The sequence below is a fragment of the Macrotis lagotis genome, chromosome 3, assembly GCF_037893015.1.
Source record: "Macrotis lagotis isolate mMagLag1 chromosome 3, bilby.v1.9.chrom.fasta, whole genome shotgun sequence".
Taxonomy (NCBI): Eukaryota; Metazoa; Chordata; class Mammalia; order Peramelemorphia; family Peramelidae; genus Macrotis; species Macrotis lagotis.
In genome coordinates, this window is record NC_133660.1 from 239176493 (window position 1) to 239203622 (window position 27130).

The following is a 27130-nucleotide window of genomic DNA, read 5'->3' on the forward strand; positions in this document are numbered from 1 at the left end:
TTCCCTATTCTTTGTCTCTCCAGTCCAAAGGACAGAAATCAGGATGCTTAAGAACCCCAAGTTTTACCATTTTAGGACCAGCGGAGGAGCTGGGATGTTGGAGAAAAGACGACTGATGCAGAACACTTGAGACACAGTTGTTTTCAATACCTTGAAGTGATGTCACCTAGAAGGTGGATTAAATTTGTTCTACTTTAGTTCACAGGCAGAGCAAGGTAACAGAGCTAACTGGTAGAAGTTGCAAAGAAGCAAATAAAAATTTATTGTGGGGAAAAACTTACTAATAACCAGAGCTAACCCAGAGAAAAATGGGATTCCTGTTTTTTTGTCCTTTGTTCTCAAAGAAGACTATGACTGGGGCGGCTAGGTGGCACAGTGGATAAAGCACCGGCCCTGGAGTCAGGAGTACCTGGGTTCAAATCCAGTCTCAGATACTTAATAATTACCTAGCCATGTGGCCTTGGGCAAGCCACTTAACCCCATTTGCCTTGCAAAAAAAAAAAGACTATGACTTCTGCGAGATGATGTTATGACAAGCATGTGAATAGGATTTAAATGAATTTAAATGCAAAGTTTCACTTTCTCCTCCAAAGTCTTTTTGGTCCAATGGCCAAATATGGATTAAGACAACTGGATATGTCTCTCGATGCAGCAGGAGATCTTGGATCTTTAAAGCTATTTTTATTTTATTTATTTTAATTTTTAAATTTTTTAAATTTTTAAAATTTTTTATTAATTTATTTTAAACTATTTTATTTAAGCTATTTTTAAGCTTGAATTTTTAAGGTCTTAGTTTGTCTAAGTCAATATTTTGATGGCTTTAAGAGAGGACTGGATTATCAACTTGTTGAATGGACTTTTTGGGTCACTTGCTGGGTTCCTTTCATCTCTGGCACTCTAGAACTCTGTGACTTATTATCAGCATATGCTATAGAATGTTATAAATCCAGTGCCAAGGAGCTACTAAAACAAGAGGTCTACAGAACAGGTAAATAGTAGCATTCAGTCTCCTAAAAGGCAAAGACTCAAAGCTCTGATTTCATCTACCACTTACAAGCCAAGTATCCTGCTACATGTAAACCACTTATCTTTTATAGTTTAAGATTAAATTACCACAGTATGGGAGACTGGAAAAATCACTTACTATTTAGCTATGTCTTGTCATAGCTCTACTATTTCCAAGTCCAATCATTTGGGAAACATTACTTTTTTCTGTGCTTATATTTCCTCATCTGTGAAGTGAGCAAACGACCAGACATTCCCTCAGATGCTTCTAGTTTTAATGTTCTATGATCCTATAAACCACCAAAGTACAACATGAGCTTTGAGCTGTTTTTCTAAGAAAAGGGATGGATTTGGGCTTAATCCATCAATAGTCAACTTTCCTTGTGATTAATGGCACACATCTGCACAATGAGTGGGCCATGACAGAGCAAGGGCTGATGCTATAAAGTAGATATAGTATTACTGAAGATAAAGAATATGAAGGAAAACTTCAAACAGTGTGGCAAAACTGATGTCTACTTAGAAAATATAATATCGGGGCATCTAGGTGGTGCAGTGGATAGAGCACCAGCCCTGGAGGCAGGAGGACCTGAGTTCAAATCCAACCTCAGACTCTTAATAATTGCCTAGCTGTGTGACTTTGGGCAAGTCACTTAACCCCACTACCTTGCAAAAAAAATCATATCAAGGAATCTAATAAAAGATTCAGCAGAATATTTTAAAGCAAAGACTTTATATAATCCCTGAGGTGAAAAGGCAAAATTAGCAATATACAGTCTCTATAAAATTGAGACTGTGGTAGCTATAAATATTGAACAGTAGCTTACTGGTGGACATTCTTTTTCTTTAGTTACAAATATGTATTCATATTTATAAAATGTATTTATAAATGAAGATCTACAGCTCCTTCTGTGGTTTATCAATGTATTTTAAAATTGCTATTGCTCCATAAAATGCTCTATGAAAATAAGATTATTTATATAGTATTTAATTTTTTTATTTAAATGAGAATATTTTTTAATTTATTTAAATGAGAATATTTTTTCAGAGAACTAGTACAATATCTTATTTGGCAGTACAAATGTAGACACATTCAGGAAACCTATCAGCTGGAAAAAAATCTGTCATATCTTACTCTGCTAATTGCGATTAGGAGATTACTAATAGAGTGACTCACTCCTCTCTAAAGCCCTTGTGCTTAGGAAAATAGACTCAAGACAGGACTGAACAATTACCAAATTCCAGGTCTTCATGGAATACAGGATTGGGGTGAAATTTTTATCCAGAGCTATACAAATATACTTGTTCTTTTTGTTCAAGTATATTGACCTTTTATATTGCCATAAATTTGCCCTGGAATACCTAAAAGTTCTACCCATTGTGGCAGCACTGGGGCTCTAACTTCAGGCTCTTCAGTCTGTTTTCATTCTATTTTCTTCTGTAGTCAAGTCTTCTACCTTAGACTTTTAACTTACTAGTACATCAGTTTAATTCAAAGAAGCAAGTATTTATGAAGTCCCTACTACCATGCCAGGCACCATCAGATGCTAGGGTTATAAAGAAAAAATGAAAGTTGTCTCCAACCTCAAGGAGTTTATTATATTCCATCAGGAGAAAACGACACAACCCAGACAAAAGCAAGAGAGGTTTGTGGGCATCAGCAATGACTTCATACAGGAGGTAGCCCTTGAAGTGAGCCTTGAGGGGAGCATTCCAGGCAGGGGAAAAGGCACGGATTGAAGAAAGATTGCTTGTCATGGTAAGTAGGCCAGTTTGACTATGGAAATGAAGGTAAACTAAAATAAGTCTGGAAAGATAGGTTAGAGCCAGCGTGAAAATCTTTAAATGCCAAATGGAGAGGTCTGTCTCCTATTTCTGTCCTTTAGGCTAGAAGGACAAGTTACACATTTTAGCACCTTGTGATCTCTGAAGAAGCAAAATCTTCCTCCAACTCTATTCCCTTTGGCTTCTGATTAAAATAAATAATTCCTTACCTAGCTGTAACCTATCATAAACAACTCAGTAGCTTAAAGGAATTCCAACTTCCCCCTCTTTCTTCCTTAGGTACTTCCACTGAAGTATTCTGCTAGCTGATCCACTCTGTGCCCACTCCTCCTTGCTTGTATTTCTCTCAATGTTACCCCTACTCAACTTGCTTCTAGGCATTATCATTCCATATGAACTAGCAGAGATAATGGCACTTATATTTTGAACCTATTAATCTCCATTCTCCTCTTAAGTCAGCTGTTAATTTCCAGTCACTTTTAGCAGGACTGATTGTTACCCACAGAATCACCAATGCAAATGTCATAACTGCAAGACTAAGAATTAGCATTAAACAAAAAGAAAATGCTTTAGGTATGAACAGAATTTCAGTGCTAGAATCTTTGAAGTTCTCATAAAGATACAAAAATTGTCTATTTAGTCAGTGATTAATTACCTGGAGACCAAGTACAGACAATACAAAATAAATAATAGGAAAGATACTTAGGTTTAGAATGTTGTCATGGTCACATTTTATTCCTCACACTCTATTTCAACCTTTACATTCTTATGAATTAATTACCCAATTACACAGTTTATGTTTTAGAGGTGGGGTGGGGGTGGGGGAAGGGGAAATAGTAGTGGAGAGGTAAAATAAGTTAAAAATATATTTCTAAATAACTGCAAAGTAACCTTCGAGAGTGTACTTGAAAGAAAATTGGATTTACATTCAAGGAATCTCAGTTCCACTACTTACAAATTGTCTGTCCATGCCTCAGTTTTCTTATCTATAAATAAGAGAACTGGGTCACATGATTTCTAAGGTTCTTTTCAGCTCTAAATCCTACAAAGGAAATGGCAGAGAAAATGTATCACTTTAAAAATTACAACACTCCAGATATTCTCTCAAAGTAAAAAGCGCATGTGATATGATATATCTTAATTTGTCTCTCTACTTGGTTCTCTAATTTCCTATATCTCACAGTAAAATAACCTTTAAGCTAAAATGAAAGCCCAGTATTTTTCTGTAAAATAATAGAATTTCATCAAAGGTTTATTTTTATTTTTGACAAGAAAACCTAAACCGATGTTTAGTTTTTTTTTTGAAGTTATTTGGCAGAAGATCAAAACTATGTAACATATAGTGACTTTGCAATAAATTATATTTTAGCCACATTTAGAAGAGTACAACTGACTTCTTCAGGGTTTCTTTTGAAACCAATCTTAACTAAGGTAGAAATAAATGCATGGTAAGAACTGCCAAGCAAAATTTTACATAACTCTCTATCCATGCATTATTTTGGAACAAAGTTCAAGTTCATTAGGTAGACATTCTTCACTAAAAACAATTCTATCATGCAAAATGAAATGAACAATTTCTAAGTCAAGAAGGAAGCATATGTAGAATTTTTGTCTATTTCAAGTGAAAGTAAAGATATGCTCGAGTGTAAAGGTATCTTTAATTCTTCTAGAAAAAATAACATACCTACATAACTTCAGGAAGTATAAAGAATACATAAAAGATAGAAATTTCCTATTAGTCATAAAAATTCCCTTTTCAGAAAAGCATGTTCAAAATCAATATATGCATATGGGAAATAAGGTGGGCTTCCTTTCATGATCCTGTATGACCTTTCCTTCTGGTAAATTATAATCATAGGAATTTTACTAATTTCCTGGAATTCTCTAAATGGGGGGCTTTTTTACTTTTAATTCCTGTGCCACTTTACTAGAATTTTTTTATACATGCAAAAATAATCCTGTTTTATGTTGCTCTTATATCTAGCTCATTAAACATATGGAATAGCACAATAAATAATTAAATAATTATGCCAGGAATGTCAACAATCAATTACTGAATTCTTATCTTTGTAAACTCCTTCAATACATCCCAAGGAAGAAGGAAGTCTTGTATTTACTGACTTGAGAACTGGCTGGTCGCCATTACAAAAACATTGGATTTGAGGATTGAGTTCTGATGTATCTCCACAATAAGGAGAGCATCATTTACAAGATATATAGTACATAAAAGAAAGATTTCAAAGTACTTGCAGGGAACAACTTTTCAAACAGAAGTGGGTTTAAATACCACATGCTTTCATAAGAGAAAATGTCGCCTACATGAGATAACCATATTAAAACCAATTAAATCATAAGGGTCTAAAATTCATTCAGCAGTGCTCAGGAAATTGAAAAGATCTGTGATTCTTATCTAAGCTGATTTATTATGTGAGAATAAATGGATTGCAGTTATTTGATCATGTCTTCTTTCCTGTTTTCTTGTAATTTCTTTATGAGCAAAGGCCCTGGACATTGTAGTATTGCTCAGTCAACACTGAGTCTAATTTCTTGGCATATAGGTTTCTGATAGGGGTGGCTAGGTGGCCTAGTGGATAAAGCACCAGCCCTGGAGTCAGGAGTACCTGGGTTCAAATCCAGTCTCAGACACTTAATAATTACCTAACTGTGTGGCCTTGGGCAAGCCACTTAACCCCGTTTGCCTTACAAAAAAAAAAACATATAGGTATCTGATAAATGAACAAAACAATGAAAAAAAATAGCAAAATACACATGTTCTCATTAGAAAAGGTGATATTGTAAGAAACAATGTGCTGGGGTAGTGGAGAGCAGGAGGATCTGAGTTTGAATCCAGCCTCAGCTGTGTGACTCCACTGCCTTGTAAACCTCCCCCCCAAAAAAAGAAAAGAAAAAAATGTATTAGCCACAACAAAAACCTCTTAAGGATTTAGAACTAGAACACTTCCCCCTCATTTTCATTACTTCTCCAAGATCACAGAGATAGTGGCTGAACCAGAACTCCTATCTCTATCTCCTGAGTCCTAGTTCAGTATCGTACCATCGCATCACATTGTCTTACCTAGATTAGTTTTACTTTTCAAACTATTATAAGTTCCCAGAGGGCAGAGACAAGGACTGGCCTGTCTTTGTATATGACCAGAAACCTGTCTAGCACAAGGTAAGGTGTCTGTGAACACAGACTGTACTTCATTCATCTTTGAAACCCTCATAATACTAGAATACAGAGTTCTGCAGAAGCGAACAAATGTTCTCTTTCCAAATGACCTTTTGGTAGGATATGCCTCGTCTACATCAATTCAAAAGTATTTGGTCAGGTTTTACCTTTCAGTATGGTTGGGACACTAATCACACCCTTCAAAGAGAAATATGCAATGTTTTAAACTCTTTTCTATAAGGCAAAATGACTTAGAAAAATAGAAGTATTTGTAGAAAGCGAAGTCAAGGCATTCCCTATTGCTGAAATGGCAAAATGAACTTAGTCTGTATACCACAAATATAGTTATTATTGTAAATGCTGACTGTTCAAATACTGCATAAGTTATGATCTTTCCTCCTTTGAAACAATATTATAACTTCTGATCTGGAAATAGATCAAAATATACAACGAATACAAACTGATGAAATATGATTAGAGGCAGCCTTGTTCAAAATTTGTTAGTTTTAGTTCTCGTGAGCTTTATAAAAATGTTTGGTATGAAATGTTAACACTGTCTTTGATAAGACCTGTCTAAACAAGAGGAGTATTATTTACCATGATATATAAACAATGTTTTACTCTGATATGGGCAACTGACTGTCTTTTCATTCTATCATTTATCAGTCATTCAGAGTATTTAGTGTTTGTTTACTTAACACAGCTTTTCTGAGAAATACACTTGCAGAATACCCACTGGCTGCTAAATATTATTGTTAGAAACAGTAACAAGAGATTGCTATCTGCTTAAGTTGTTTCTCACTATTGCTAGAAAAAGCAATTCCAAACAGAACAACATGTTCTAATTGCAAAACAATGCTCAGTTGGACATATCTGGGCAATGGCATCAATGATAGTTTCTAAGGAATTTCTACAGTAGTGCTGCCTTTAAAAAAGGATATGCTTTGTGTGTGGGGAGCAGGGGGATGAGACACAGGGGAAGGAGTCAAGAGGTAGAATCTGCTATAGAGTATTCAATTAGTCACTTGACAAGCAATTGTTAAATGCCTAGTACATACCAAACACTGGTTTAGAAACTGAGGATATATACTAAGACAAAAATGATACAATCCCTGCCCTAAAGGAGTTTACATGAAATCTAGAGGACAGTCCATGTACAGAAGGACTTTTCACACTTAGACAATATTGCAATTTTAATTGATTTGATTAGATAGACTCTTTGATTTGATTATATATACTCCTTCCTACCTGGTTAAAGTCCTAGGGAATAAGTTGCATTTTGTCATTTACTTTAGGTAAAGTGCAGAAATTTATTTAATTTACTCAACTGATTCTCTTCCCTACATCATTTTTAAAAGTATTTTTCTCTTATGAGCACCAACATTAACATCTAACTTTTAGAGCAGGGGCAAGCTGAACTAGAAGCACACTGAAGAAAGGGCAGATCTTCCTTAAAGTCAAGTTGCAGTCTATACTTCAAACAAAAAAGGAAAGGAGCTTAAGGTGGTTTGTACATCTGGTTAACTGACAAATGAAGCACTTGTGTAGTACAACCTACAGCAGGCACTTATCAGAAGACTAGGGTGAATGGGGGCGGGAGATAACTATCACAAGATACTGGTTTCATATGGATATCAGCATACATAACTCTAGCAGTTTTCTGTAATACATCAACCTTATTCTAGGTATTGACTTTTGCCTCTAGAGTTGGATAGTAGGGGTATAAAAATGGAGAAGCTAAGCAGGCTGTTTTACTTTACTGTTCTGTAACTAGGAACCTGGATAAAAATTCTTTTAACATTCAAAAACTTTTATAGATAATTTTTTGATCAATGGCTTCCCCCTCAGAGATGTGGGAGATATTCATTTATTAAAGGAATTTGCTGTCCAATTCTGCATCTTACTAGCTGTATGACTTTAAGTAAATCACAATTTCTCAAGGTGTCTCTTCTTCATCAGTAAAACGAAGAGCTTTGATGAGATCATCTCTCATTAAAATGGAAAAAAAAAGTTTTTTAAAGTGCTTTTTTCATTCTATAATTTTTATCTCCTGCTTTTGAAAATGATGCCTATAACTTACAATGAAAAATTCTCTCCCCCTCCAGACAGAAAACTAATGAATTCTGAGTCCAGATTGAAGCTTTTTTTTCTTTCTTTTGTCTACAATGGCCCCCAGTCCACAACATAGCTAGTGTAGAAATCTGTTTTATATGATTTCATACATATAATAGGTTTTGTATTTCTTTCCTTCTCAATGGTTAGGGGAATGAACAGAGGAAAGTTAAGAATTTGAAAGTGAAAATAAAAATAAAAATCCTTCAAAAAAAAGGAAAAGATGCCTCTTCTTTATGTTTTATTATATATATATATATGTATATATACATATATATATATATATATATATGGTGTGCATGGTATATCTATGCCAGTCTTACAAGTTATGAACATAAACATTTAGAAGGTTAAGACTATTTACACTGGACTTTATATCATTTTATCAAAGGCCCCAAAAATACAGTAATTCACCCAATAGATGCTAAATCATAAATGACACCAATTAACATCATAATGGTTCAATTTTTCAAGAGAATTCTATCTCAGAGTTGTTCCATATAGTGTTTCATGTGGTGTTCCATATAGAATGTATTATTCTTTATCCCATCTCTGTATATTCAGATCCATTTTGTTACACTATTTAGCTGGCCAACTTTTACTACAACAAAAGTCTTATAGGAACATAAAAAGTTTGAAGGAAGCTAAGACTCTCCTCACCTTTCAGAATTTTCCAGTTCTTTTCTGATTTTGTGGTATCTCTGAAACCTTTTAAGATAAAAGATTCAAAAAAGATAGGCTTCCAACACATTAAATTGGTCCTCTGTGATAGGTTTACAAAAAAGATAATAGTTTTCAATCTGTAAAAATATACAGATATCCTCACTGAGATCCATTGAAATAAATGAAATAACATCTCATTTCAAATTACATGAATTTTCATGTTATACCATGAAATAACAACATTGTTGTCATTAGCCTTCCTCATTATATTCAGTTTATCCTGAACTTTCAGTATTCCTGATGTTATTTTTATAGGGTGATGTAGTGAATTTTTTATTCATCCTCTGTTACTTGGTGCTGTTTTGATTTTATATACATGTATTTTTCCTGAGGCATTCACATCAGTTTCTTCTGTCAAATTTCACTTTCATCTTCAATGGAATTGTTTCCCTTTGATTCTTTAGAATTTCATTTGTTACCTAGCAAATCCCATTTCTCTTGGATTGACTTCTCCTGAACCATTTTATCTTGATGCTTAATCTTGTATTTTTTGATTTCTAAAAATCTAGAGTTCAAGTAAAACTATCTTCAGATTTCCTCTCTTCTAAATAAACCATAAGATGAAATGGTCACTTTCCCTTCACAAGGCTCTCATCATTTCTACTCCCTTGACCAGTTCCTCCCCCTAAGTGAGAATAATTTCAGAACAGAATTTTTAGTTCCTTCATCTTTTAAAACATGAAATTAAATATAAATAAACTATTATCTGCTAACTAGCTATATTTATGGTAGAAAGAAATCTCCAAAAGCATAGTATTCTACAGTGTCTTGAGTTGCTATACTGTATCTCTCTGCCAACCTTGTGATTGGTCTTTGCTTTACTTACAAAATTACAATTTTCAATTTCTTTCTCTTTTGGCTCCATACAATCTTGCAGTACTTTTCAATATACTGCAATCACTTTTCAGTTCCTTCCATAATAACATACTATCATTTGCAACGTTTATGTGCTGAAAGATTCAGAAATGCTCCCATAGAGTAAATGCAGTCAACAAACCCTCTTGTCTCAAATGGGGAGGTGGGTATGGGAAGAAATTAAGATAAATTAAACTTTAAATTATTGGATAGTACATGATAATAAACATCCTTCTAGATTTATAGATGTCTCAAATGTATATATTTTCAAACATCTTCACAAATGTGAACAACAAAAATAGAAAGGGGGATTATTTCAAGTTTATGTTTTGTCTTCCCTGACAAATCAAACAATTATGTAATAGCTTCAAATAAGCACCATATACTCATATATACATATGTGTATACCTACTAAAAATAGGTCAAACTAACTTCACATATTACTTATTCTAGTTCTTATAAGACAGAATATGGCAGGGAATTCGAATAACAGTTTTGGAAACAGGAAGACCTAAGTTCAAGTTGCAATTCCGGCAATTACTAGTTGTTACATCCTAAAAGAGGTCAACCTCACTAATCCTTAGTTTTCCCACTTATAAAAGGGTCTAATATAATAAAACCATTGATATAATAAGGTTTAATATAATACATGTATCTACCTCAGGGTACTTATGAAGCTCAAATGATGATTACGAGAATACATGTGAATTATGTAAAGTCTCTTCTTGTTGTTATTATCACTATTTCTAATATGATGACAATTCCTGAAGCTAGGAAACTTAATGAATTAAACTGAAATCTAGTCTTTATGTTAACTGAACCATATGAAATTGCTACAATTAAAAAGTTTGTTTGTTCTCTTTCAAGAAGATCAAGAATAGCAAAATATAGAAAGAAAGCCCCATGGGCTCATCAGCATACCCAGAATTTTAAGAATGAATTGACAACAAAAAATTATTAATCATTTATGATGTGTCAGGTCCTGCATATACAGTTCTTGCCCTTGAGTAGCTTACAATGTAGATAGGAAATAAAACTAAATTAGGTTCTAGAGAGTATAACTATCTCCCACACCACAATTCCAGGCAAGACTAGGCCATGGTGCTTCACTTCAATTTCACTCCCTATTTTCTGGCTGTCTCCATTACAGAATTTCCAACTGCCTTGCTGTCCAGTCCTCCCTTGCCCTCCAGTTCTGAAACCATAAATCATGATCAAATCACAACTGTGCCATTGTTTCTGGATGGATGGTGTCAATCTATTCTCCTATGGCTTCACTCACCAATCCTATGACTTAAAATCAATTAATTGTTGTCTTTTGTAATCAAAAAAGACCATGACATCAAGTGAATGATGACACAACATACACATTATGTTGATTAAAGAAGGGGAATGTTGTACAAAGATATCCTTATCATTCTCACTGCTTCTTTCAGTCCTATATAGGACTTCTGGTTTTGATCTGGATAGAGTGGGAGTCCTTGGCCTTTTAAATGGGGTCTTTCCCATGTCATCAAAGCACCACAGCATTATAGTAATGCCATTTGGAATGTCATATGAACTTTTATGGTGATAATCTTTCAATAGCAGGGTAAAGCTAACCTTTCCCTTGATAGTTTAAGACTTTGGTTTCCCAGAAGCTGCCCAGTAGGTCATAGGAACTACTAGTTGGCATCATTTGATTGGAACTACAATGGTATCTGATCATCTTCAATACCCATTAAAATATAAACTCCTTGAGGGTAAGGGCTGTCTTTGATTCTGTATCTGTCTCCCTAAAATTTAATTCAAATGGCACACAATAAGAAATCCACACGTGCTTTTTCATTCATTTATCAATGTCTTGGATTTTAAATCTTTTTTTTGAACACAGATTAATCCCTGCCTCCTCCAAAAAAGACCTCTCTGATTATTCTAGTTTAAGAGGACTTGTCACTAACATTTTTTTCATATATTATCTTACATTGTTTACTAGTTATTTCTTATCCAAAATAAACCAGAAAGAGAGGTTGATAACATCTTAAACTTTGCATTTGGCTAAATAACACCTGATTTGTATACACTATTAAATTATATTATACTATGTCAATATAAAGGCATAATGCTTTTAAGTAGTCTATAGGTTTGGGAACTCTTTTGTTTCTTAATCCTTAACTATATTTTTCAAAAAACATTTTAACCATACTTCCTTATGCCTACCTTTGAATTAAAGTCACCAAGAATCAATGTGTTGATTTAGTTTGAAGCATTTTGTGGAGTTTCTCATAGAATTTCTTTACCTTCTAATCTTCAACAAAAGATGCAGGCTCATGAGTTGCATTCAAATTCGTAGTGATCTCTTATGCTCATCATAAGTACTGAAAGCAGAGATAACCAATTGTTTCATGAAATTATGTTCCATATTGTTTTAGGGTACATGATGAAATGAATTCCACCAACTTCTTTATTTGCCTCTAGGAAGGGAACTTGCGAGCCACCCTTCTACTTAGCTGCAATTAGCATATCTTTTGGCTTTATGTGTAAGAAGCATGTAAATGCTACATTCCAGAAAAACTGGACTAGAACCTGATCTTTCAACTTGCCAGTTTGCCTTGTATTATATCAACAGTTATAGATCTAAAGCTGGAAGGAACCACATAGGTCAACTAATTCAACTGCCTCATATCACAGATGAGGAAATTAAGCCTAAAGGGGCTTAAGTTATTTTCCCAAGACCTAGAGGTAATAAGCAGCAGTACCAAGATTTGTTATTAAAAACCAATGCTTTTTCCACTGTATCATACTTCCTCATGTGCATGTTTTATTCCTTTAGTAGAATATAAACTTTTAGAGGGCAAGAACTATTATTTTAGTTGTTGTTTCTGTCTTCCCCAGATCTTAGCATAGAACTCTGAACACAGAAGGTACTTAACAAATATTTGCTGAATTGACATTGAATTCCAAAATCCTCCATTAAGGTGCTCCTCTAATGGAGGTCATCCTGAATTGTCTCTGGCTATGCCAGCAGAACATAAGCTCTGTGATAGATCAACAACATATCTACTGTCTAAGGTCAAGACTAGCTATGCTAGGAATGCTGACCAACAAGTGATGACTTTCTTTTTGGTGACAGTCATGGCAAGGTGATAGACACGGCAAGGTCATGAGCTTCACTGGCATAAAGGACACTCTCAAGGATGAAATCATTGTTTCTTGAGGTACTATTATGTCCACATGATTTTAGCCCCTTGTAAGCTAATGTCCTTCCATGTTTTAATGCACACTGTTCAGTGTGTTGTTGTTTATATCTTTGAAGTACATTATTTCCCAGTTCTTGGAGGACACTATTGCACAGTGATAGTACAAAAGAAAGGAGGTTCATTTAAAGAATATTACAGGAAGTCAGGAAGTCACCCCTTCTCTAAGCCTGTTTCCTCATCTATAACATGAAATAACTTTCTATCAGTGACATTGGATTATTCCAAGTTCTATTTTACAAACTCCTAGTTTGTAGAACAAATAAACACTGTATCCCCAAGGGCTACTAGCACTGTGCTTAAAGTCAATAAAGAGGTATTTATTAGATACTTGATGAATGAATGAATAACTTATCATTTTCATTTCAGGGAATTTCCACATTTGACAGGAGATATAGGAGACATTTTTGTGGTTTGTTAAAAGAAGGTGATACAATTAATGAAGCAGGAAAGAATTTGAACCAGAGAAAGCTGCTATTTCCACCAGGGTTTTAGGGAGTTTTGCTTCTCTCCTCAGTCTTGGAAGAAAGCCATAAGGTAGTTCTTCCAAATCTGTATATGTAAGTAAACACACTCAGTTTAACATAATTGCACTAAAAATTATGACAATCTTAAACCACTTTTTTAAGTGTTTAAAAAATTAAAATTATAATTCTATTAGTGGTTTTTAAATCTATGCCCGGTGAGGTAAATGGTCTTTGGTATTAACTGGAATGAAATGTAAGAAAATGTTTTTTATTCTTCACAGATATGAAAATGTGAGCAAGGTGATTCCAAGAAAATGAACTATACCTCAGAAGTACCTCTGCAGTTTTCTGGGAGAGTTGTGAGTCTTCTAGTATTGAAAGAGACACATCAGATCAGAGTGTCATCTTTGTTCCACCATGGATATTATTAAATGACTTCCTGATCCCCTCTTGAACAGTAGTTTTTGAACACCATTTCCCTTTCCCTCCATTCCAGACCTAGCATCTGTGAACTTATTATAACCTGTCACCATCATAGTAGGGTTCTGGAAGGAACAAGTATTGGTTTAAGTCGCTCTTTTGCCAAAGATGCTGGTAAGAAATTAACACAACCAGTTCAAAGCATCCTACTTCCATCTGTGGCCATCAGAGGGAGATGTGTCCCAAGGTTCTACATTAATAAAAAGGGGGTAAAACAGAACCTTAGAACCGAAAAGGGTCTTACAGACCAGAAAGCACTTCTAAGCTATAGAACATTGTAGAAGTGAATTACTAAAATTTTCTAGTACAACCTCCCTCTTTTACATATGAGGAAACTGAGACCCAGAAAAGCAATAGTTAATGTCCACTGTTACACAAACCCTAATTACCAAAAATATTCTTTCAATGAAATTGTGATTTCATCTACACACATGCTTCTCCTCCATTGGTGCACACTATCACCAAGTCACACATTTTCTTCCTGAAACAGGTTTCCGTATTTGTGTCTCCTATAGACAACAACTAAATTAATCTATCAGTACTCATAATAATAATAATGGGAGTTGTCCCACAGAAACTTTTAATGTTTCTACATAAGATAAGCTTATATCCCAATATTTTAAAGAGCAGACATCTTGTGTGTTGATGGAGAAACATCAACTATAAAAGAATAATAGCAGGATAGATATTTGCGCTGGGACTATTTCTGTCTGAATTCTACTAAAAATGATCAGAACAAGATAGCAATAGAAATAACAATTTTGTAGTATACTGGAGTGTGTGCTAAACTTAAAATAAGAAAGATCTGGGTGCAGATACCAAGTCACAACCTCTCTGAGCAAATTTAGTCTATTTCATTTTTTTAAAATTTTTTTTGCAAGGCAGTGGGGTTAAATGGCTTGCCCAAGGCCACACAGCTAAGTCATTATTAAGTGTGTGAGGCCAGATTTGAACTCAGGTACTCCTGACTCCAGGGCCCGCGCTCACTGTGCCACCTAACCACCCCATTCACTGGGCCACCTAGCCGCCCCTCTCTGAGTAAATTTAAAGATAGGTTATGATATGAATGAAGAAACTTTGCACACTGATGAAATCACAGACCTCTAACAAAATAATAAAATAATGGTGATCATATTCCTATAATACTTTAAGGTCCGTCAAGTGTTTTACATAAACTATGTCAACTGGTCCTCACAATAAGCCTTTGAGGTAAGTGATATACAGGTTGGGAGAGGTTAGGTGAGTAAGTCACAGATCAAATAAAGTGGCATAGTTGGAACTTGAAGGCAGGAGGTTTCTGACTTTGAATCAAGCTAACCATGTTGCTATAAGTTAACCAAAAAAATGTCCAAGTTCTATAACAGGGCAATATCATGTCAGCTTAGGTAGACTTTTGTTTTTGTTTTTTTGGAGATTTTTTTGAAAGGCAGTGGGGTAAAGTTACTTGCCCAAAGTCACACAGCTAGGTAATTTTATAAGTGTCTGAGGCCACATTTAAACTCAGGTCGTTCTGACTCCAGGGCCCATGCTCTATCCACTGCGACACCTAGCTGCTCCCTAGTCTTGCTCATCTCATCTAACATCACAATTATAAGACATAAAAATCATCCAAAGTAGGAATTACACACTATAGTTTCCCCAAGTTGGAGGATTCCAATATAATCTAGTCTAATTTCTTTCCTTTTAGCTTCAAGAAACAAGCTTTAAGGAGAAAGGGACTTGTTGTCAGTAAGAGACAAAGCATCAGAGATAGGCCCACAATCCAGCTCTCAGCACTCTTGATCTTTTTTTTACATCATACTGCAATATTCTGAAAAAAACTAAAAAAACAAAAAAGGTTTTCTTTGACAGATCTCTGAAACTATTCTTCAAGTACTCATGACATTTTTTGTAATTATTAAAGATCTGAAATTTCTTGTACAAATACTAGAATTACTAGAATTATTACTGATATGGGTTAATAAGTGACAAGACTAGTGGTCTATATATTTGTTTGTGAAGACCAAGAGACCTTTCCAAAGTACATACATATATAAAGCTTCTATTTAGCTTGTGACTACAGTAGTTATTTTTTTGAAATATGGGGTCATTCACAACTCATCCTCCCAGAGTATCCTAAGCCTTTCCTCAGGGACTCAACCTATTCCAGACTGGGCCATACCAGGGTTATCTGTCTGCTAATATTTCCCAGAAGTCTGTAGCTAGACTCATAAAGAATGTAAGCAGTATACCTACATAGTAATAATATCTAGCTTTTTAAGCAGCTGCAGCAACATCACTTTAATGATACATTAAACTCTAAATGGCAAGACAGGGCCTTTGATGAGGCAGTTCTGGAATGTAGCCAGCCTCTTGGCAATCAAGTGATACTAAAATATCCAAAGGGAGAGTTGGGTAAAGAGCTTAGTTTAATTCACTAAACATTTATTCAGTGTCCTTTATATATTTGAAACCCTCTGGTGTTCTAGAAAATATACTGTTATAGACACCATGAGTTGAAAAGACAATTAACTAATACAAATAACACAAATAATTATGATATAAAGGACAGTTAGTGAAATGTAAAATGGCAGAGCCAGGCAAAGGGCTATGAAAAATATGAGGAGGGGGCAGCCAGGAGGCCCAGTGGATAGAGCACTGACCCTGGAAACAGGAGGATCTGAGTTCAAATGTGACCTCAGACACTTAATAATTGCCTAGCTGTGTGGTCTTAGGCAAGTCACTTTTAACCCCATTGCCTTAAATAAATAAAAAAAAAAATTTAAAGAAAAATGAGAGAGGAGAAAGGGAAAGAGAGATCCCTTTTGTCCTGGGTAATGATGGAATACAATCCAGCTACGCTTCATATAGATTGGATTGGGTCTTTTTAAAAGAAAGATTGCAATCAATCAAGATGGAGATAAGGAGAGAAAATGATTGATACTATAAGAGAAACTCTGTCATAGAGTTATGGGATTTTAAAAATATAATAATTCTTCATATATACCTATATATGTTTTATGTAGGTATGTATATATATATATATATATATATATATGTATATGTGCATATACATATATACATATATATATAGTATTTTCTTTTTTTTTTAAGTTTTTGCAAGGCAAACGGGGTTAAGTGGTTTGCCCAGGTCCACATAGCTAGGTAATTATTAAATGTATGAGACCGGATTTGAACCCAGGTACTCCTGACTCCAGGGCTGGTGCTTTATCCACTATGCCACCTAGCCACCCCTATAAATTACATGTAAAGAAAATTTTTAACATTCATTTTTTAAAATTATGACTTACAAATTTTCTCTTTCTCCCCCAAAAGGATAAGAAATTTTATATAAGTTATATAGGTACAATCATATTTCCCTATTAGTCATGATATGAAAGAAAAAATAAACCAAAAGAAAAAACACCAAAACAATAAAGAAAAGTAAAAAAAATTATGCTTTGATCTAAATTCAGACTTTCTTTCTCTGAGTATTTTTCATCATGAGTTCAATGGAATTGTCTTCGATCACTGTATTCCTGAGAATAGCTAAGTAATTTCATAGATGATCACTGTACAATACTGTAATCACCATGTACAATGTTCAGGAGAATATTCAGTGGTTCTGTTCACTTCATTTTACATCAGTTCATGTCTTTCTAGGCTTTTCTGAAATCTGCCGACTCATTTTTTTAGAACAATAATATTCCATTACATTCATATTCTACAACTTGTTTAGTAATTTCCCATCTTATAGACATCCCTTCAATTTCCAATTCTTTACCACCACAAAAAGAGTATTTTCAAATAAAGTATTTCTGAAAACATTTCAAAGTATAGTTAATGGTAAAAAAAAAATTGCTTTCCAAACATTAAGTTCAAAATTAGTTCAAGATTAATAAACACTAAACATTTGTACTATCATATATGAATGACATGGATAAAACATAACATGTTGAAGGAGATAGGCTTCATGTTGGCAAATTCTTAAGATGAAGTATAAAATCCAACTTATTTCCACACAGTTGTTTAAAATTAAGCAACATAGTTGAATAAGGTCAAAGAAATTACTGGAACCCAGAACAAAAAGCAAAGTCCACAAAGACTGGGAGGTAGAAGATGGCATGGAAGAGGGGAGAAATTAATGTTATCTGATACTGGATTTAAGTAGCAGTATGATATAATTAAACAAAAAGTCCCACAAAATGTCCCAACCAAAATGGTCATGTACAATTGGAAAAGAAAAATACAAGATCAGATCCAGATACCTGAACAAGTTAATTTTATCTTTATTTCAAACTGCCTCCAGTCATTCTATAGGTTATTTTGCAGTAGTGAAACATTTCTATATTAAACTGGATAACCATCAGAGAATTTCTCTTATTTCAAATAAGTTAAACTGACTGTAACACACTGAAAGACACTAACACTTAGTATTCAATATTTGAAAAATATTTGAAAACAGTGCTTCCCTGATTTTTACTAAGTGGAGGTATATGTGAATCAAAACCTTAAAAAAAAATCAGAAATACTTAAAAATTACAATATTTCACATGACATTATTGTATTTTAAAATATGTTCAGAAATCAAAGGTTTTAAATCAAAATTACTCTATCCTTTAAGGCAGATTAGCATTATGTTTAATTGCATTATGAATGTAATAAGCAAAAAATTGTAATTTCCCTAAACACTCATTTACAACCACTAATATTAATGTTTAATTTTTAAATTCAAGGATCTGTAGACAGCACAAGTGAGTTGAACTGAAAGGGCTTTATTTAATTCCTGGCTGTGCTACCACAGTAACCTTGAGAATGCCATAGGTAATCAGTTACTCAAATCTAAAATACTTGCCCTCTACCTTATGTGCCATTTGAAAAGAAAATTATGGGCATATTTGTAAGGAGCTTTATGATGCTTGGATGAAGGTCATTATATAAATACAAACAATGAAATTGCTTCTAGCATGGAGGTGAGATGGTATAGGAGAAACAACACTAGACTAAGAAGTCAGGAGATCTGAGTCCTATTTTTCAGCTCTTTAAGAATTTGTGTGACCTTGGAAAAATCCCTCTTTCTTCTTTGAATCTCAGTTTATCCAAAGATAAATCAGCTATTCTTTAATAATTTTTTTAAAAAATATTTTGTTCTTTAGAGAGCCTCAGAAAGATCTGAGAGCCTCAGCAAGATCTGAATATTTTTATCCATTTATCACTTTGTGTCATTGTTTTTTCTATAGTTCTTCTGTTTGTAGAAAACTTATTTCATAGAACAAACCATATTGTTAAATCGCCAATAGAACCAATATTTTTTAAATCACAAAACTTTGAATCTAAAGTTGTTTTTCTAAACCTTTGTAGGTAGAAAGGACTGAGATGAAAATCATGCCTGTGATCCAGAGTCAATTCCACTAGATTCAGAATCTGAGAATATCAGAATTGGAAGGTACTTAGGAATCACCTAAGCATGCTTGTAATTTTACCAACAAGAAAAATGAAGCACAGAGAAAAATGGGCATGTCTAAAGTCACTCAAAGAATCAGTGGCAGGGCCAGACCAGCAAGTCAAACTCTCTCAACTTACAGTCAGCATAGATGAGAATGGAACATCCAAAAAAGACTCTGGCCAGTGAAAAGAGAGCAAGGTCAAACAAACCAAAAAAGAAAAAAAATGCCCATTTTATGGGAGGCAATGTGAAGTGTGACTAAAGCTTCTTCTTCCTCTCAGTATAGCAGAGATTAGGCACCCAAATGAAACCTATTAAATGTTTGTTCAAGTTGAATGCCCAAAGAAAATAAAGGACTGAAATCTGATGACTGCTTCTTGTACTTCACTTCATTTAGGCCTCATACTAATGTCTAGGGAAAGAGGGTTTCTCTATTTTCCAGGCTCAGGAAGGGAAGCCGAGAAAGGCTGACTTGCTCAAAATCTGGCCTAGTACATGCTAGGTAACAGTCTTGAACCTAGATCTTCTGAATCTAAACACAGTGTTCTTTGGTCTGCACCATACTGTGTGGCCTGGAAAGAACTATTAAAGGAGGTAAAGTAGGCACTGGGAGCAATGTACAAAAGAGAAAAAAGGAAGAGATCTCTCTGATTATCATTACTGTTATAAAGACATTCATGAAGAGGTTTTTATGCTAGGAACTGAGCTAGGCCTTATAAAAATCTATTTTGCCTAGATTCAATGAATTTATAAATGAGAGACGCAATTATACGTCTCACTAGGAAAATAAGACTTAATATGACAAAATTATGAACAATGGTGTTTTAATATTTGCTTTGACATAACCTTATTGCTTAGAGGATAAAATACAAGCTTCTCAGAGGAACACTTAAGATCTTAAAATCTGGTTACCTTTTCATGCTTGTTTCCTATTATTCTCCTTTAGTAACTATTTCTACAAGAACTATGCCACTATTAGTTTTTTGTGAACTCCACACTGCATCTTCTGTTTGTGCATCTACAGAGGCTATCCCCTTCAAACCTAGAACATGCTCCTTCCTCATCTCCAGCTCCTTGTCTTCTCCTTCAAGGCTCAGTTTAGGAACTGGCTCCTCTGGGGAGTCTTCTGGAGCATCCCTAATTACTAGTGTTCTTCCTCTATTTTCCTTGTACTATTCTTATTTGTGCACATGTTACACACACACACACACACACACACAAACACACAAATAGAAATATCTTGAGGGCAGTGATTTTTTTTGTCTTTGTAGGCTCATGTCTAGTACATTATGTATGGTGAATAAGTGCTTGTTTGATTGATTTACATCTACTTCCAGAAAAGATCTAAAGTGATGGATCCAAGTACAGTCAATGACAAAAAAACACAGGCTTCATTAACATTTTGTGTCACAGTCTGGATAAAAGTTATGCTCATTTGTGAGGCAAGAATTAAAAGGAAGTTCTCAGGGCAAAGAAAGAGAAAGGCTTAGGAAGTCCCCTACCCACTGTCTAAAAGCAAAGTGTTTTATACTTTACAAGGCAATTTCATGACATTAACTCCCTTATTAGAAACAGTGGATGTATCAAGCATGGCGTCCTCATAGCTGAGGTGAAAGTGAAGGCACAGCAGCCGGATGCAGACCGGGTCAAAATAGAAAACAGGATTATAGAATTATGTCATCAGTTTCCTCATGGGATCACAGACCAAGTTATTTAGAATGAGATGCCTCACACAGAAGCCCCACAGAGGGCAATGGCCATCAATAGACTCATATCTATGGTAAGGGACAGTTGGATCTCTTAAGGAGCAATATAGGCCTTCTGTATAGAATAAAAGAATCTCAAAATACTGAGAAAATGAAGGGATCAGATAATCAAGGAAAGCTAGTATATAAAATCATAGAAGATGCTAGAAATAAAAGTATCTGGAGCAGAGATATTTGATATATAAAAGTAACTTGCCCTTAAATGAAATAAAAAAAAATACTAAATAATTTGGAGAGTAAAATGCTTATCCAAGCTGTTAAATCTGTGGCCGCCTCAAAGAAGGAAGTTTATATGCTGTATAAGTTACAATCAGCAACTGGTAGAGCCTGATATAGTGACCAAGATTTTGAATCTGAATTTGTATAAGTACTAAACCAACAGTGTTTTAAATTCTTACAAAGCAAGGCAAAAACAGCTTGAGAAAGCAAACAGAACTCCATGATACAAAGAAACAGTTAATCGCTTCATTTCATGAAGTATAGAAATATATTTGTGAGCTAGGCATTAGGTAAGGTAGAGTTTTCTATGGAAGATACTAAAACAATTTTGAACATATTTATGATAGCCAAGTGGAAATGACCATTATTGCTGCCAAAGAAGGTACAGTTGACAGTGTTGATGGACATATGAAACTGTATAGGGCTGTTAGTCCAATCATACAGCCTACTGGCTTAGTTCAAGCACCTTGTGGACTCTGACTGGTTTTTGATGACTGCCATGAAGGTGGTGAAATTTCACCATCAAATTGTGTGTGTGTGTGTGTGTGTGTGTGTGTGTATGTGTGTGTATATATATGTATATATATACACACACACACATATAGATATAGATATATATATATATGACAGAATGGCTGGAATTTTAATAGCAATTACAAATGCAAAAAGAAAACCAAGTATTATTATGATGAAGTATTAAGGTTGGTTCATTAAAGTACACTGCTAAAAAAATAGACCTCCTGCTGTGAAGAACATATAAGTATTTAATAAAGTTTAAAATTTCTGATATATATGGAGGAGGAGGGGAGGAGGAGGGGGAGGAGGAGGGAGGAGGAGGAGGAGGAGGAGGAGGAGGAAAACTCAAAAAAGAAGCAATTACAATACAAAGGAAGCACAATCAGAATTACATAGGACTTATTACTTCAAAATTAAAGGATTAGAGGACCTGGAACATGATATTTCAAAGGGCAAAGGACCTGGGATTACAACCAAGAATCTACTAACTTGCAAAATTCAGCATATTCTGTTAGGGGAAAAGACAAACTTTCAATGAAAGAGGGAACTGCCAAGATTTTCTGATAAAAAGACTAGAACTGAACAGAAAATTTGATCTTCAACTACAAGACTCAAGAGATGCCTGAAAAGGAAAGTAGAAAGAGGGAAAAATATGCTAGTCAAGAACATTAGATTGCATACATCTGTCCAAGAGAAGATATATCCTTTGCAACTCTTGAGAATTGGATTTCTCTCAGAGAGTTAAAAGGTTGAATATAGTTGAAGAAATTGTATTTAGAGGATATGGATATGGTCATTTTTGTTCAATATTGAAGATCACAATGACATCACTATGTTTCAGACAAATTATATTGGGTCCAACTATGGTTGATCAGACCAACATGAGCTCAGAATGCTCTACCACAGGTTGGGCATAAATAATCTAGGTGAACACCTGTTGTTTACTCTAAACTTATATATCTCACATTTACTTTCAGCTACTTTAATCCTGCTCTACTCTTAGAGCTCAACACTTTTGTCTGAAGAAGGCACTCTATGTTGGGTTGTCCTTTGCCAGAGATTCCCAAGCTTTATAATCAACTCTAAATTTCTCAAAAGAGACCTTCAGGGTGACTCAGTACTTGAGTACTTAGAAGTGCTAAATATAATTAAATCAGAAGTGATCTTACTTTACTAGATACTTAAACAGGTTTAGAGACAACATAGGACAGAGGATAGGAACTAGTTAGAAGGGCTGGACATAAAGAGATTAAGAAGTTATTTTGCCTTAATCCATACTTTAATGAGTACCATGGTTGGGGTACTAAAGGGACAGAGGGAAGAGAATATATCTGATACTTGGTTGGGGAGGGTTGTAGGGCTATGGTTGGAAAACTATAGGGAAAGAGGAAGAGAGTGTACTTAGAGGGGTCGAATAGGAAAACAACATGAAGAGATTTTGTTTTGCTTGACACTTTGGCTACAATTGGAGGGAGTGGGATTGGAGGTGGGTATAAAGTGTTCATGAAAAATGAAAGAACCTTGACCTAAAGGAGTTTACTATTATGAGAATGTGATACTTTACAAAGGGGAGTGATAATTTGAAAATGGTGAGAACAGTAACAACTAAGAGGATCAGGAAAAGCAACTAAATTGAATAAAGAAGGAATCCTAAAGACTCTAAGAGATAGAGGTGAAGAGAGTACATTTCAGACATGGTTTTCCCCATGTATTTAGAGGATATGGATATGGTCATTCTTGTTCAATACTTTAGAAGATCAAAATAACATCACTATGTTTGAGACAAATTATAGTGGGCAAAGCATGGAAAGTAGGCTTGGGTTGGGCATCAAGAACTTTATTGCTTTTTTTTTTAGGGTTTTGTTTCTGGGTTTTTTTTTTTTTTTTGTTTTTTGGGTTTTTTTGCAAGGCAAATGGGGTTAAGTGGCTTGCCCAAGACCACACAGCTAGGTAATTATTAAGTGTCTGAGGCTGGATTTGAACTGAGGTACTCCTGACTCTGGGGCCAGTGCTCTATGCACTGTGCCACCTAGCCAGCCCTATCAAGAACTTTAAATGCTGGGCTGAGGAGTTTCATTCAAGAGGCAGCAAAGCAAGCTTCTGAATTTTTTTGAATGGGGCAATAGTGTACGCAAACTTCAGGAAGATTATTTTAGCAGAATCAAAATCCAGAAGGCCAATGTTGAAGAATGCTGTTCCCCTTCTGACAGGGAAATGATACCCTGAGTACAGAATAAAAAAAAAAAAAAAATTTTGACTCATAGAAACAATTAGAAACTGTAGCAAAGTCACAGGATATGAAATAAACCCACATAAATTCTCAGCATTTCTGTATATTGCTAACAAGATACAGTAGCAAGAGAGAGAAAGAGAAATCCCATTTAAAATTACTGCAGACAATATAAAATATTTGGGAGTCTACTTGCCAAGACTGACTCAGAAACTATATGAAAACAACTATAAAACACTTTTCACACAAAATCAGATCAAAGTTACTGGGCAAATATCAATTGCTCAAAGGTAGGCCAAATTAATATAATAAAAATGATAATTCTACCTAAATTAAATTACTTATTCAGTGCCATACCAATTAAACTTTCAAAAAATTACCTTAGTGAGCTAGAAAAGACAACTAAATTCATATGGGGAACAAAAAGTCAAGAATATCAAGGGAATTAAAATAAATTTTAAAAATTGCAAAGGAAGGTGGACTAGCAAGACTGTAACTAAAATTATATTATAAAGCATTAGTCCTCATAACTGTTTGGTACTAAGAAGTGGTGGATCAAAGGAATAGATAATTAGGTGCAAAAGAAACAGCAGTAAATGACTACAGTGATCTACTGTTGGATAAACTCAAAGATTCCAGTTTCTGAAATAAAAACTCATTCTTTGATAAAAACTGGGAAAATTGGAAGATAGTATGGCAGAAACTAGGCATAGACCAACATCTCACATCCTATTCCAAGATAAGGTCAAAATATTTGCCAGATTCAGACATAAAAGGTAATATAAACCAACTTGGAAAATAAGGAATAGTTTACCTATCAGATCTATGGAAAGGGGAGCAGTTTATGACTAAGGAAGAGAAAGAGAATATTATAAAAAAATAAACTGGACAATTTTGATTAAATTAAAAAGGTTTTACACAAATAAAACCACTGCAACCAAGATTAAAAGGAATGTAGTATATAGGGAAACAATTTTCGCAACTGGTGCTTCTGACAAAGGACTCATTTCTACAATATATAGAGACAAATATATAAGACAAATTTTATTTTAAAAAAAGTCATTCTTCAATTGATTAAATGGTCAAAGGATATGGAAAGACAATCATCAGAGGAAGTTACATGAAAAATTGTTCTAAATCATTATTGATTAGAGAAATAAAAATTAAAACATCTCTAGGGTACCATATCACACATATCAGATTGGTCAATATGGCTAGAAAGGAAATGATCAATGCTGGTGGGGATATCAGAAAACTGGGACACTAATGCATTATTGGTGGAGTTGCTCTTTTCTAAAGAGCAATTTAGAATTATGCCTAAAGACAATAAAACTGCAGGCCCTTTGATCCAGCAATACCACTACTGAGTCTGTATCCTGAAGAGATCATGAAAAATCTTATATGTACAAAAACACTCACAGCAGCTCTTTCTATAGTGAAAAGAAATGGAAATTGAAAGGATGCCCATCAATTGGGAATGGTTGAACAAATTGTGGATGTGAGGAAACACTATTGTTCTATAAGAAATCATGAGGGACAGGATTTCAGAAAAGTCTGGAAAGATTTACATGAAGTGATGTAGAACATTATATCCACTAACAATAACATGGGATGATGATCAACTATGATAGACTTGTTCATTTCAGCAGCATAATAATCAAAGACAATTTTAAAAGACTTATGATGGAAAGTATCATCCATATCCAGAGAAGGAACTGGGGAGTTTAAATGAAGATAAAAGTTTATTTATTTTCAATTTTTAAAAGTTGTCTTATGTATTATGACATTTTTTCCCTCTCTAAGGGATTTGGATTTGATTCTTCTCTCATAACATGATGAATATGGATCTATGCTTAGCATGATTATAAATGTAGAGCCTATATTAGATTGCTTTCTGTCAGGGGCAGGGGAGAGGGAAAGGGGGAAGGGAGAAAAATATAAAACTCAGAACCTTGCAAAAAATTACTGGTAAAACCATGTAATTAGAAAAACAAATAGGGGGTGGCTAGGTGGCACAGTGGATAGAGCACCGGCCCTGGAGTCAGGAGTACCTGAGTTCAAATCTGGCCTCAGAAACTTAATAATAATTACCTAGCCGTGTGGCCTTGGGCAAGCCACTTAACCCCATTGCCTTGCAAAAAGAAAATGCAGTTTTTAAATAAGGCGAATGAGGGAATTTATTTGTTTAACTATACACATTTGTTACAAGGTTTTCTCTCTTCTTTTTTTCTTCCACTGGCTAGGGAGGAATGTAGAGGGAGGAGAAAATAAAAATTTTAATAGAAAAAAAGAAAAGATTATTTAAGACTGCCTTTTCCTCCCCTCCATAGTGACCTGCACTATGAGAGTAGCTTTGAGGTCACTGTCCATTCACTGCACAGCCAGGGGAAAGGACTTGGAACCAAAGAACTGAGGGTAAAATACAGACTGTCAATTACTCACCATGTGATCTTGACCAAGTTTTATCTATTTTTAACTCAGACATGTACCTGTAATATGTGCTATGGATATTTAAGAGTCATGGAGGCAATGTTGCTGCTCTCGGGAGTTTGAGACACATCAAAAGAGAATGAAGTGCTAAATGATAAGAGAGAAAACTTCCTAAGAAGAAAGAGTCCCCAGGTTTCTATGGTTCTAAGCTAGACTTTGAAGGATGCATTCAATCTGAAAAAGAGTGAGTAGACAAGAGTAAAATGAAGGAGCTTAGCCTTGAGAAGTAACACAATGATACAAAGGAATGACTGGATCTAAGATAATGATGACTTGGCAAAAACATACAGATCCCTAGAGGAAAAGCTGAGTGAATTACAAGGAGATATAGACAGCAAAACTTTAGTAATGGGAGACCTCAATCTCCATCTCTAAGAACTAGATAAATCTAACAAAATAAACAAGAAGGAAGTTAAGAAGGTGAATGAAATCTTAGAAAACGTAGACATGATAGACCTCCAGAGAAAACTTAATGGGGATAGAAAAGAATATACCTTTTTCTCTGCAGTACGTGGTACTTTCACCAAAACTGATCATGTACTAGGGCATAAAAACCTTATAATTAAATGAAGGAAGAAATAATAAATACACACTTCTCAGACCATTATGTAATAAAAATTACATGTAATAAAAGGTCAGAGGGGCGGCT

The 27130-nt window shown here is 34.6% G+C and overlaps 1 protein-coding gene, 1 long non-coding RNA gene and 1 pseudogene across 6 annotated transcripts in view; 2 read left to right on the plus strand and 1 right to left on the minus strand.

The window, feature by feature from the left end:
• SBF2 (SET binding factor 2) overlaps nucleotides 1-27130 on the minus strand; it is a 483290-nt gene that overhangs the window by 316359 nt on the left and 139801 nt on the right. The gene's annotated exons all lie outside the window — the stretch shown is intronic.
• Nucleotides 918-19616, plus strand: LOC141518351 (uncharacterized). Of its 3 annotated transcripts, none has more exons than XR_012477160.1 (4): nucleotides 918-988; nucleotides 2617-2764; nucleotides 13637-13714; nucleotides 19176-19616. It is a non-coding gene; the product is annotated as an uncharacterized LOC141518351 (long non-coding RNA). The 3 variants fall into 3 exon arrangements; XR_012477161.1 differs by lacking the exon at nucleotides 19176-19616 and adding an exon at nucleotides 13258-13425 and having other exon boundaries at nucleotides 13637-13804; XR_012477159.1 differs by lacking the exon at nucleotides 19176-19616 and having other exon boundaries at nucleotides 13637-13804.
• LOC141517165 (DNA-directed RNA polymerase III subunit RPC6 pseudogene) overlaps nucleotides 20969-27130 on the plus strand; it is a 35868-nt pseudogene continuing 29706 nt past the window's right edge.